At 39.9% G+C, this 10563-nt stretch overlaps 1 non-coding gene across 1 annotated transcript; it reads left to right on the top strand.

The window, feature by feature from the left end:
- The first annotated feature begins 253 nt into the window (after nt 1-253).
- Nucleotides 254-357, top strand: LOC137207298 (U6 spliceosomal RNA). The gene has a single exon (XR_010935019.1). It is a non-coding gene; the product is annotated as a U6 spliceosomal RNA (small nuclear RNA).
- Nucleotides 358-10563: the final 10206 nt, after the last annotated feature.

Raw genomic sequence — 10563 nt, 5'->3', positions numbered from 1 at the left:
AACCCAGCTCTAGCCTCTGCTTTAACCACCTTTGTTTAGACACAGTCTTACTCTGGTCTTTTTTAGCTGATCACATTGTTGAACAATTTTATGTTTCTGTTATTTCTCTCTCCCTATAGTTTAGCTTTTCCATTTTACTGATTCTATTTCTTTGCCATCGTCTATTTCAGAAGGGAAACACTGAATCTGGAATTGCCCCTTCTCTGAAAAAGGTAGAGAGCTCATGTCATGGTCGACAATAAGAGGTCCTCTTGTACTCATTTTGGCAGAGCAGGTACTAAGATTGGAACGATGCAGAGATTAGCATGGCCCCTGCCCAGGGATGACATACAAAATCATGACGTATTCCGTATTTTTTTCTAGGAACCATCTAGCTATATGATGGCGCTGAATGATTCAGACAGATGCTTAGGCTGAGGATGTCTTGTTTCTCCGCTTTGAGTTAACTTTGTCAGCGCTGCCACCCTCATAAGTCTCCTCAGAAATTACTGAGATGACATGGGTGGAATACGTATAGTGCTGGAAATCAGTCTGACTTCACCTCTAGCTTCCTGTGTGACCTGCTGCATATCACTTAAGCCTGTTGGGAATTTTATTTTTCCTACATTGATCCTCAAGCAATAAAAGGTTGCTCATTTCTGACTCATGGGGAAAATATAATGAATTGAAAATTCTCTCAGTTGGATCTGTCCCCTCCTCCCCAACCAAGGCTCTATAGTAAAATAACCTACAGGCCTTCGGGGATGGGAAGGTATCACCTTGTGTTGATTTGGACTCCATCAGGAAATGCAAATCCCAAGCTCATTGGCATCTGCTTAACCTTTTATAGGAAGGGCACAGGAGGAAATCCATCTTACCTGTGCTGCCTATTAGCACTTTGGTAACCTTGCATTTCATGCCCTTTATATATGCATGCCTGGACCTTTACTGTCTTCTGTATGAACGGAACCACCTCCGTCATCATCCTTGTCACCTTTGTGTTAAAGCCCATCATTTATTCCCAACCCCTGAGTGTCTACAAAATGAAATAAAAAAATTAAAGAGAAAAAAAGAGGAAAAGAAGTCCTCTCAATCCATCTAAAACAGTTGTAAGGGTCAAAATAACAATACATTGGCTTAATTTTTACTGCAAAATTAAAACATTAGGAAATATGGTTAGCAAAGGAGACAAAAAATATAAGCTAAATGAAATGAATAAAAATCACCCATAATTCTAACAACCAGATATAACCACTGTAAATAACTGGCATATATCTTTCTAGACCTAAACATGTATTTTGTGTTTACAAAATGAGTTTCTACTGTTCATGCTGTTTGGTAACCCTCTCCTTTCTATGTCACTAAGTAGATTTTTATTGATTCACTTTTAATGATTACAGTGTATTTCATTCTATTGATATAGCTTATTTAACCAATCCCCTATAGTTGGTACTTAAGTTGTTTCTTTTTTGTTTTTATTTATTAAAATTTTTGTGTTATTTTTAATTTTTTAATTGAAGTATAGTTGCTGTACAATATTATATAAGTTACAGGTGTATGATATAGTGATTCACAATATTTAAAGGTTATATTCCATTTATAGCTATTATAAAATATTGGCTATATTCCCCATTTTGTATACGTCCTTGTAGCTTACTTATTTTATACCTAATAGTTTGTACTTCCGAATTCCCTCCCCCATACTGCCCCTCCCCATTTCCTTCCCCACTAGTAATCATTAGTTTGTTCTCTATATCTGTGAGTCTGCTTCTTTTTTGTTATAGTCACTAGGTTGTTGTATTTTTTAGATTCCACATACAAATGATATCATACAGTATTTGTCTTTCTCTGTCTGACTTATTTCCCTTAGCATAATGCCCTCCAAGTCCATCCAGGTTGCTGCAAATAGCAAAATTTTGTTCTTGGATTGGAAGAATCAATACTGTTAAAATGACCATACTACCCAAGGCAATCTACAGATTCAGTGCAATCCCTATCAAAATACCGATGACTTTTTTCACAGAATTAGAACAAATAATTGTAAAATTTGTATGGAAACACAAAAGATACCGAACAGCCAAAACAATCTTGAGAAAGAAGAACACAGCTAGAGGAATCATGCTCCTTGACTTAAGTTTATACTACAAAGCTACAGTCATCAAAACAGTATGGTACTGGCACAAAAACAGACTTGTAGATCAATGAAACAGAATAGACAGCCCAGAAATAAACCCATGCACTTATGGTCAATTAATCTACAACAAAGGGGCAACAATATAGAGAAAAGACAGTCTCTTCAACAAGTGGTGCTGGGAAAACTGGACAGCTACATGTAAAAGAATGAAATTAGAACATTCTCTAATACCATATACAAAAGTAATCTCAAAATGGATTAAAGACATAAATGTAAGACCAGATACTATAAAACTCCTAGAGGAAAACATAGGCACAACCCTGTTTGACATAAAGTACAGCAATAACTTTTTTAATCTGTCTCCTAAAGCAAAGGGGATGAAAGCAAAAATAAATGGGACCTAATTAAACTTAAAGGCTTTTGCACAGCAGAGGAAACCATCAACAGAATGAAAATACAACCTACTGAATGGTAGAACATATTTGCAAATGATATGACCAATAAGGGATTAATACCCAACAAATATAAACAGCTCCTACAATTCAACATCAAAACAACAACAACAACAACCTGATTGAAAAATGGGCAAAAAGAACTGAATAGACATTTCCCCAAAGAGGAAATGCAGATGGCCAACAGGTACATGAAAAGATGCTCAGCATCACTAATCAACAGGGAAATGCAAATCAAACCACAATGAGATATCACCTCACACATATCAGAATGGCTATCATGAAAAAGTACACAAATAACAAATGTTGGCAAGGATGTGGTGGGAATGTAAATTGGTGCAGGCACTGTTGACAGGGGAAGTGTAGTGGGCTGCATCTGGAGTTTAATTGAAGTGGCAAAAATACTATTACAGAAAGTGTAAACAGTGAAATAATTTGTACTTAAAATTATACCCGAGGGGAGAAGAAGAAAAGGAGACACGACCTTAACTCAGAAATGGATTTCCTTAAAAGGTGGAAGCATGCTAAAATGGGAACCTGGAAAGGTGAGGTATCGGGATCTGCTGTCAGGGATCTTGGAAATTTGAGCTTTGGGACTAAGTTTAGCTTCTTCCTGAGAGATAAATGATATCAGCTCTGCTGTTCGGATTGGGAATGTGCAACTAATAAGTCAGTTCCTGCTGCAATTCTACTATGTTTCTGACAACCCCCATCTCGGTAGCTTAGAATAACATATTTATTTCTCACTCATGGTCTGCAGGTCAGCGGCAGCTGCTCTTCTTCAGACTGAATACAGGTTTCAGGATGCAGGTCTGTCCTGCATACCTTCTTCCAGGATGCACGCTGAAGGACCACAGGCTCCTAGAGCTGGATCTAACTTGCGAAGCCCCTGAAGTTGGTGCTCGGAAATATCACGTGGACTTCTCTGTCCACATCCCATTGGCCAAAGCAAGTCACATGGCCAAACCCATGTCTGAATTATGGGTAAGTAGACTCTGCAACAGGGAAGGGGAGCATAGAGAGGAATACAATCAATTACAGCAATTCTTGAAGGTATTGTACATTAATGAAGGTGTTGCATGAACTAGCTTCCCCTGGAAGTGCTCCCAAGAAGAAAAAAGTGGACAATAAGAGGGAGGGAAAACCACAAAATGAACAGCTTGCTGTATAATTCCCTGGAGGAAGTCCCTCAACAAGCTCCTGACCACCTCTAAGTATAGGACAAGGAAAGTAGGTTGAAAGTGTGGCCCTAGGGCAGGGTGGATCCTGGTTTTGAGGGGTTGCAACTTATACATATAACTTGGGGGACTTCCTTTAAGAAAAAAATACAAAATTACAAATATAAAATTATATTTTAAAGTTTTTATTTAAAACGAGAAAATAAAGCACAAATCACGCATTTTGAAAAAATTGATAATTACCAAAAATATCCCCAAATTCAGAAAAATGATTTTTAATTGACTGACTACCTGACATACCACTATAATAGGTTTTCCTAGATTTTTTGGCTGCAAATATTTCGATAGTCTCTGACCACAATTTTGTAATATCACTTCTGTGGAAAGAATACATAGATTTAGTCACTCCTCTAGCATGAAAGCTTCTGACTCTATTCCAAACCTGTTTTTCCTCTACAGCTCTCACACTTCTGGCCTCAGGGACCCTGAGCCATGTTCATAGAATAATACCACCACTGGCCCTGGACCTTCATGCTGAATGAGTTAACACACTGGTTAGGAAGAGCATTCCTGGGAGCAACCCAAATATCTATCAACTGATGAATGAATGAACAAAATGGAGTATTATTCAGGCATGAAAAGGAATAACATACTGATTCATGCTACAACATGGATGAGCCTTGAAAACACTGTACTAAGCAAAAAATGCCAGGCACAAAAGGCACACATATTGTGTGATTCCATTTATATGAAATGTGCCGAATAAGCAAATTCAGAGACAGAAAGTCGATTAGGAGGGGATTTAGAGATTAGGAGTCAGCTGGTGGGGGGCAGGGAGAGAACAGGTAGTGAACTGATGTGGCTTCTTTCGGGAAGTGATGAAAATGTTCTAGAATTAGTTGTGATGGCTGCACCACCTTAGGAATATACTAAAATCACTGAATTGTATGCTTTAAAAGGGTCAAGTTTATGATATATAAGTTATAGCTCCATTTAAAACATTTAAGAAGAGAATTCCTGAGAGCTACTCGTATATTCAAACCACCAGAAATAACTGTACCCAGAGCACCTGCAAACTATACATCACACTGAACCCAAACTCAATGTGTGTCTTTAACACTCCTTTAGCCAGACCCGAAAATACCCCAAAATATCACATGGCTGCCATGTGATATGAAGGGATGGTGATGGAGGGAAGTCAGCATAGAAAGAGACTCTGGTTTTACTCTTGCAAATTTTACAAAACCATGTGACCAGGTGAACACATCATCAGGGCGTAAAACTATCCTTTCCCACCCAGTCACCACCCTACTTCCCTAACCCCACCCCTGTGTAGGTCACACACATTTAAGTTTTAGAAAACAGTCAAGGGGTCCTGGATCTTTTTATACAGCTTCCTGAAGGCAAACAAAGCAATGCTTTCTTTTTTTTTTGCGGTACGCGGGCCTCTCATTGTTGTGGCCTCTCCCGTTGCGGAGCACAGGCTCTGGACGCGCAGGCTCAGCAGCCATGGCTCGCGGGCCCAGCCGCTCCGCGGCATGTGGGATCTTCCCGGACCGGAGCACGAAACTGTGTCCCCTGCATCGGCAGGCGGACTCTCAACCACTGCGCCACCAGGGAAGCCCCAGCAATGCTTTCTTAACTAAATTATTAAATCCTATTTACACTGTATTAATACCTGAATAAACCGACATTCTTCCCCTTTAAAAAAAAATGGAGAGTTTTAAAAGGTTTCTTTTGTTGTTCAGGACCTTGCAATTTTCCCCCTTCTCCATGAAATAAGAGAGTAGCCCCTGATTAGAATCTCTCTCAACAGGGTCTGACCCTGCTCAGAGGATCAACGCCCAAATTTCATCTCACCACCAAGGTCTAATGAGACTTCCAGGGCCCTCCAAATCCTCTCTGCTCTTCTGACTCAGCCCTCAGGCTGACCCTCACCCACCTGGAATCCCCTCTCCCCAGATGTAGCCCTAAGCATGGCCTGCACCTGGCTGGCTCCCGCTCAAGCCTCTCCCCTACTCAGCTGGATTGGACTCAGGTGTCCATAAATTCTCCAGCTGAGTGGACCCGAACTGCTTCTCAGCCTAGAGGAGGAGCCCTGCCAGATGCAGGGGCTTGACATCCACTCACGTGGGGATTCTGTAATTTCAAACTCCAACGGGCAAATACGTGGAGATATTTTTCTGAGTTTCTGACTTTGAGCGGCCTATTTCCTAAAGGACAAAAAAAATTCTTTGGATGCAAACTTCTAACTTCCCACTCAGATATTAACAGGAAATCAGTTTTAAGAAAAATAAATTGTCCCTGCTTCCTAACCAGAAGTTCATGTCCTCTTCTTGTCTCACTTTTGGCAAAGGTGGGTGAATAAGCACTAATCTCAATGGCCATCGATGGGTTGGCTTCTGAGATACCTGGCTAGTTTAGCCCAAACTGAGACTTTAATTCCAAAATGGTGTCCTAAGTACAAGTTGAAGTTTCCTCTGAGTGCCTAGAAATAATTTTGCTTAAAAACTAGATTAAGAATTTAAAGGATAAATGTTGAGGCGGTTGGATTGAAAAGGAAATCTATAGACTAGACTCATCTGAGACTGCTGAGAAGGGCAGGCACAGACTACTGGGGGTGGAGGGTACACCTGGAGGCTACACAGACTTGCAGCAGAAAGGGCTCCAGGGCAACAGACAAGGCACAGATACCATAGCAAGAGCAGGCAGGAAGCAATGATGGGGTGCCTGCCCCCAGGCTCTATCAGGTCAGAGACAGGGCAGCAGCCAATGATGACCTCAGGAGGGAGTGGTGAGTACCAACATCTAACAGACCAACCACTAAGGTGCCCTGACCTTAAGGTGGCACACCCTGTCCTTCCTCCTCCTGAAAGCAGGCCAGGAGGCAAGCTACAAGGGCAACGCTTGCCTCTTTCCCAGGCAGACCATGCAAACAGATGCAGCAGAGAATCTAACGGGAATCTCAATCACAAAGCTAAATTCACCATCAAGGAACATGAAGTATTCAAGAAAATCAACCTCCATGAGTGAGACAATGAACTAAAGCAATGGAAGAACTTATATATGATGAAACAAGGTTAATGGAATAAACAAAACTTATTAATAATCAGCACTTAAAAACTAGAACCCTATGTCCTCATTCTCAGGCCACCAATATTTTCCCTCTTCAAACTGCAATCCATTCCAAAATAGGGCACTCCCTATATAGTAGGAGCATTTTTTAAAAATAAATTTATTTTTTTATTTTTGGCTGTGTTGCGTCTTTGCTGCTGCACGCGGGCTTTTCTCTAGTTGCGGCGGGTGGGGGTTACTGTTCATTGCGGTGCACGGGCTTCTCATTGTGGTGGCTTCTCTTGGCGTGGAGCACCGGCTCTAGGCCCATGGGCTTCAGTAGATGTGGCACACGGGCTCAGTAGTTGTGGTGCATGGGTTCAGTTGCTCCGCAGCATGTGGGATCTTCCCGGATCAGGGCTCGAACCCGTGTCCCCTGCATTGGCAGGCAGATTCTTAACCACTGCACCACCAGAGAAGTCTCAGTAGGAGCATTTTTTAAATATTTCTTTATTTTCCCAAATAAAAGCTATTTGGGGGAACTAATTGCATTTGAGTGAGGAAAGGTCCACATATACGGATACCTGCTTCATTTCCTCTGCCCATTATTTTAAAGCAAAGCCAGGTATCTGGTCATTTCATCCATAAACCCCTTCTGAAGGAAGAGGTTTTCATGTGGACTTGGAGAATGGATAGCCCATAGATAGGCAGAGAGGAAGGAGTGTGGAATGAAATGAAAGTACAAGGAAAGGTTTGGACAGGAGATGAAAATTGTATGTACAGAGGCAGGAGGAAATGATTTTGGATGGATGGAAGGTTGGACACATCGGGGGGAAATAATTATGAAAAGTTTCAAATGCCAGCCTGAGGGTGTGGGTTTCTACAGAGAAGTTTTAATTAGATAATCATACAAGGTTTTAGGGGTGGTATGGGTCAAGCAGTGTTTTAATGAGAATCCTCTGGGGTGAGCGTGGGCCCCGTGGACCCAAGGAAAACAAAATGAATAGAGGGTGGAGGAGCATAGAGGGCCCCATATTATAATTCAGCCCAACAAGGGCCCAGACCACCTGGTGATGGTAGAAATGGAGAGGAGGGATGAGCTAGGATGCATTTTAAAGATTGAAAGTGCAGAATTCAGTGCCTGGCTCACCATAGTGGTTAAGGAAAGAACTAGAGATGGCTACGAGTTTCCAAGTCTGGGCAGATTGGAGACTGGAAGTGTCATTTACAAAGTTAAAGAAAATGGGAAGAAGAATCTCTTTGGGAGATTATGAGTTTTATTTTGGATTTAATAATGGGATGCCCAATTATAAATATCTGGTAGTCTGTCGGAGATGCAGGATTGGAACCTGGTGAAAGTGATACAGAAGGTTTCCATTTATTCATCTAAAATTATTAGTTTTATGTACGGAGAATGGAAAGAGAAAGAGGGAGAGAGGATGGGAAGGGAGAGGAAGGAAAAGGGAGGGGAGGAAAGAACAGGGGAAGGTAGGGGAGAGGAAAAGTGAGGGAAGGAGAGAAAAGGAGAGGAAAAGGAACAAGTCAGGAGGAGGAATCATGGCTAAGGCTGGAAAAAAAAGTAAAAGTACCAGGATAGTAAAACAATCTCATAAGTCAAAGAAGAGCGCCTTTCTAAAAAGAAAAATTTTGGTCATCAGTGAGACTCTGGTGGCTGGAAAGTCCACTGAATAGGCATGATGTCATTCAGTGTACATTCACAGCACACACAAGGCCACATTCAATCTGCTGACCTCGAGGGCAGAGCACAAGGAGCATTTGTCCCCCCAGCCTTTGCCTCTGAAGAGAAGGAGAATTCTGTACTGGGAGGGTTTTAATTTTGAATCAGGCTAGTTGTTAGCTGTGTTGTGAAAAAGCTAGTTTTCAGAAAGTGAAATATTCATTCCTGCTTATGGTCACTGTAGTATGTAGATGGTGGGTAACAGGCTTGGGAGAAAAATGGGCCCCTATTTTTGTGTCAGGGATGAAGCCTGGACTCACCAGTGGAGAAGAACCAACCTAGCTTAGGAGGAATGAGTTGTATTGTGACTTGTACTGTGACTCAAACAGGGCTTACTTATGTAACTTAGGTGCCTCCTTCAGTGACTTCTGGAAAAATAAAGCTAAGACATAACCTTGTAAGACAAACTGAAGTCCTGTAAATCATATCCGTCATGGGAAATTTTGTCATGGCCTGGATTAGGTGGCATTACAAATATAAACAGAAGGGAGATAGCTCTAAGAAAAGAGAGGAATTGGGATTTGTCTGTGTATTACTAGAATCATATGCAAGAGAGGTGATTGGGTTCTAGAAAACTTGTTGGTGCCAATATAGGGAGGAATGGAACTATACAGAGGAGATTGTTAATTCATCAGGTTATTTTGTTCATTTAAATATTCTTTTAGAAATGTTCCATTTCAGACTATGCTTATTAGAGATATCTTAGATTTTATTCACCAACAATTCATGTTTTCCTTAATTTTTAAAACCTTTAATGATAGAAAATTTCAAACTTAGAAGTACAAAGAATAGTATGATGAACTCACATGTACCTATTATCCAGTTTCACCAATTTATCGGCAGTTTCTAAAAACCTATTCTCCTTTTTTTTTATCACGCCATCTTTTTTTTTTTTTTTCTCCTGGAGTATTTTAAAGCAAATCTCAAACCTCATATTTACTCACCTGGAAATACTTCGATATGCATCTAACTTTTACTATAAAGAAGTTTAAAAAATGGCAACCATGCCATTTTGATAATAATACAACTTAAAATAATTCCTTTATAAAACTGAATACTAAGTCCATCTTCAAATTTCCCTGATTATCTCAGATATATTTTACAGTAAGTTTGTGTAAATCAGGATCCAAACAAGGTCCATACATTGGATTTAGTTATTCTATCTTTTAAATATCTTTTATTCTCTAAAAATCAATCCCTCTATTTTCTATGCCATTATTTTTTGGAGAAACTAGCTCATTTGGCTTATAGAATATCTCATTCAAGATTTGATTTATTGCATCTTAGTGGTTTTGTTTAAAATGTTCTTTTCTTGTCTTGTTTTCTGTAAACTGATAGCTAACCTACTGGCTTGATAAGATTCAGGTGATTTTTTTAGGCAAGAATACTTCCTAGGGGGTGGTGTGTTTTTCTTATTGTAGGACATCATTATACAGTCCAGTTGTTTTACCTTTAATGATACCAAGATTGATCAGTGGCTTCAAGTGATAGCAGTCTAATATTTCCATTATGAAGTTCTTCATTGAGTTTAACCTAATTGTTTTAGCAAACATTGATAATTGTTGCCTAGATCCATTATTTTATTAGGGGTTGCAAAATGATGATTTTATAATTCCATCATTCCTTCTGCATTCACTGGTTGAATTATTCTATAAAGAACTTTTCCACATCAACAATTTGGTTACTGTGAAAGACAGTACATACAGGAAAGGCAGAAAAAAATCCTTGATATTTCCCTTTTTAATACATTTTTTAGTAATGATTTGGTGCTCTAGCAACCTCCAAAGATGACCAATGACATATTTTTAAAATCACTATAACCTCATGAATTTTTAGTTATCTGATGTGTTCTAATTATTTTTCATGTTCAAACTGCCCCTTCTTTGGCCAGTGAGAGCCTCTTAAGGATGGCTTTTGCATCCTTTTGATGTGAGTCTCTTTGTTTTGAAACACTTCCTGTTTCTTCTTTGACATAAAACTATGTCCCGGACTCACCTTTTAATTCCTGCCCTAGACTTGGAATCAGGC

This window comes from Pseudorca crassidens, chromosome 1 (genome assembly GCF_039906515.1).
Source record: "Pseudorca crassidens isolate mPseCra1 chromosome 1, mPseCra1.hap1, whole genome shotgun sequence".
NCBI lineage: Eukaryota > Metazoa > Chordata > Mammalia > Artiodactyla > Delphinidae > Pseudorca > Pseudorca crassidens.
This window is presented reverse-complemented; position numbering and strand designations above follow the sequence as displayed.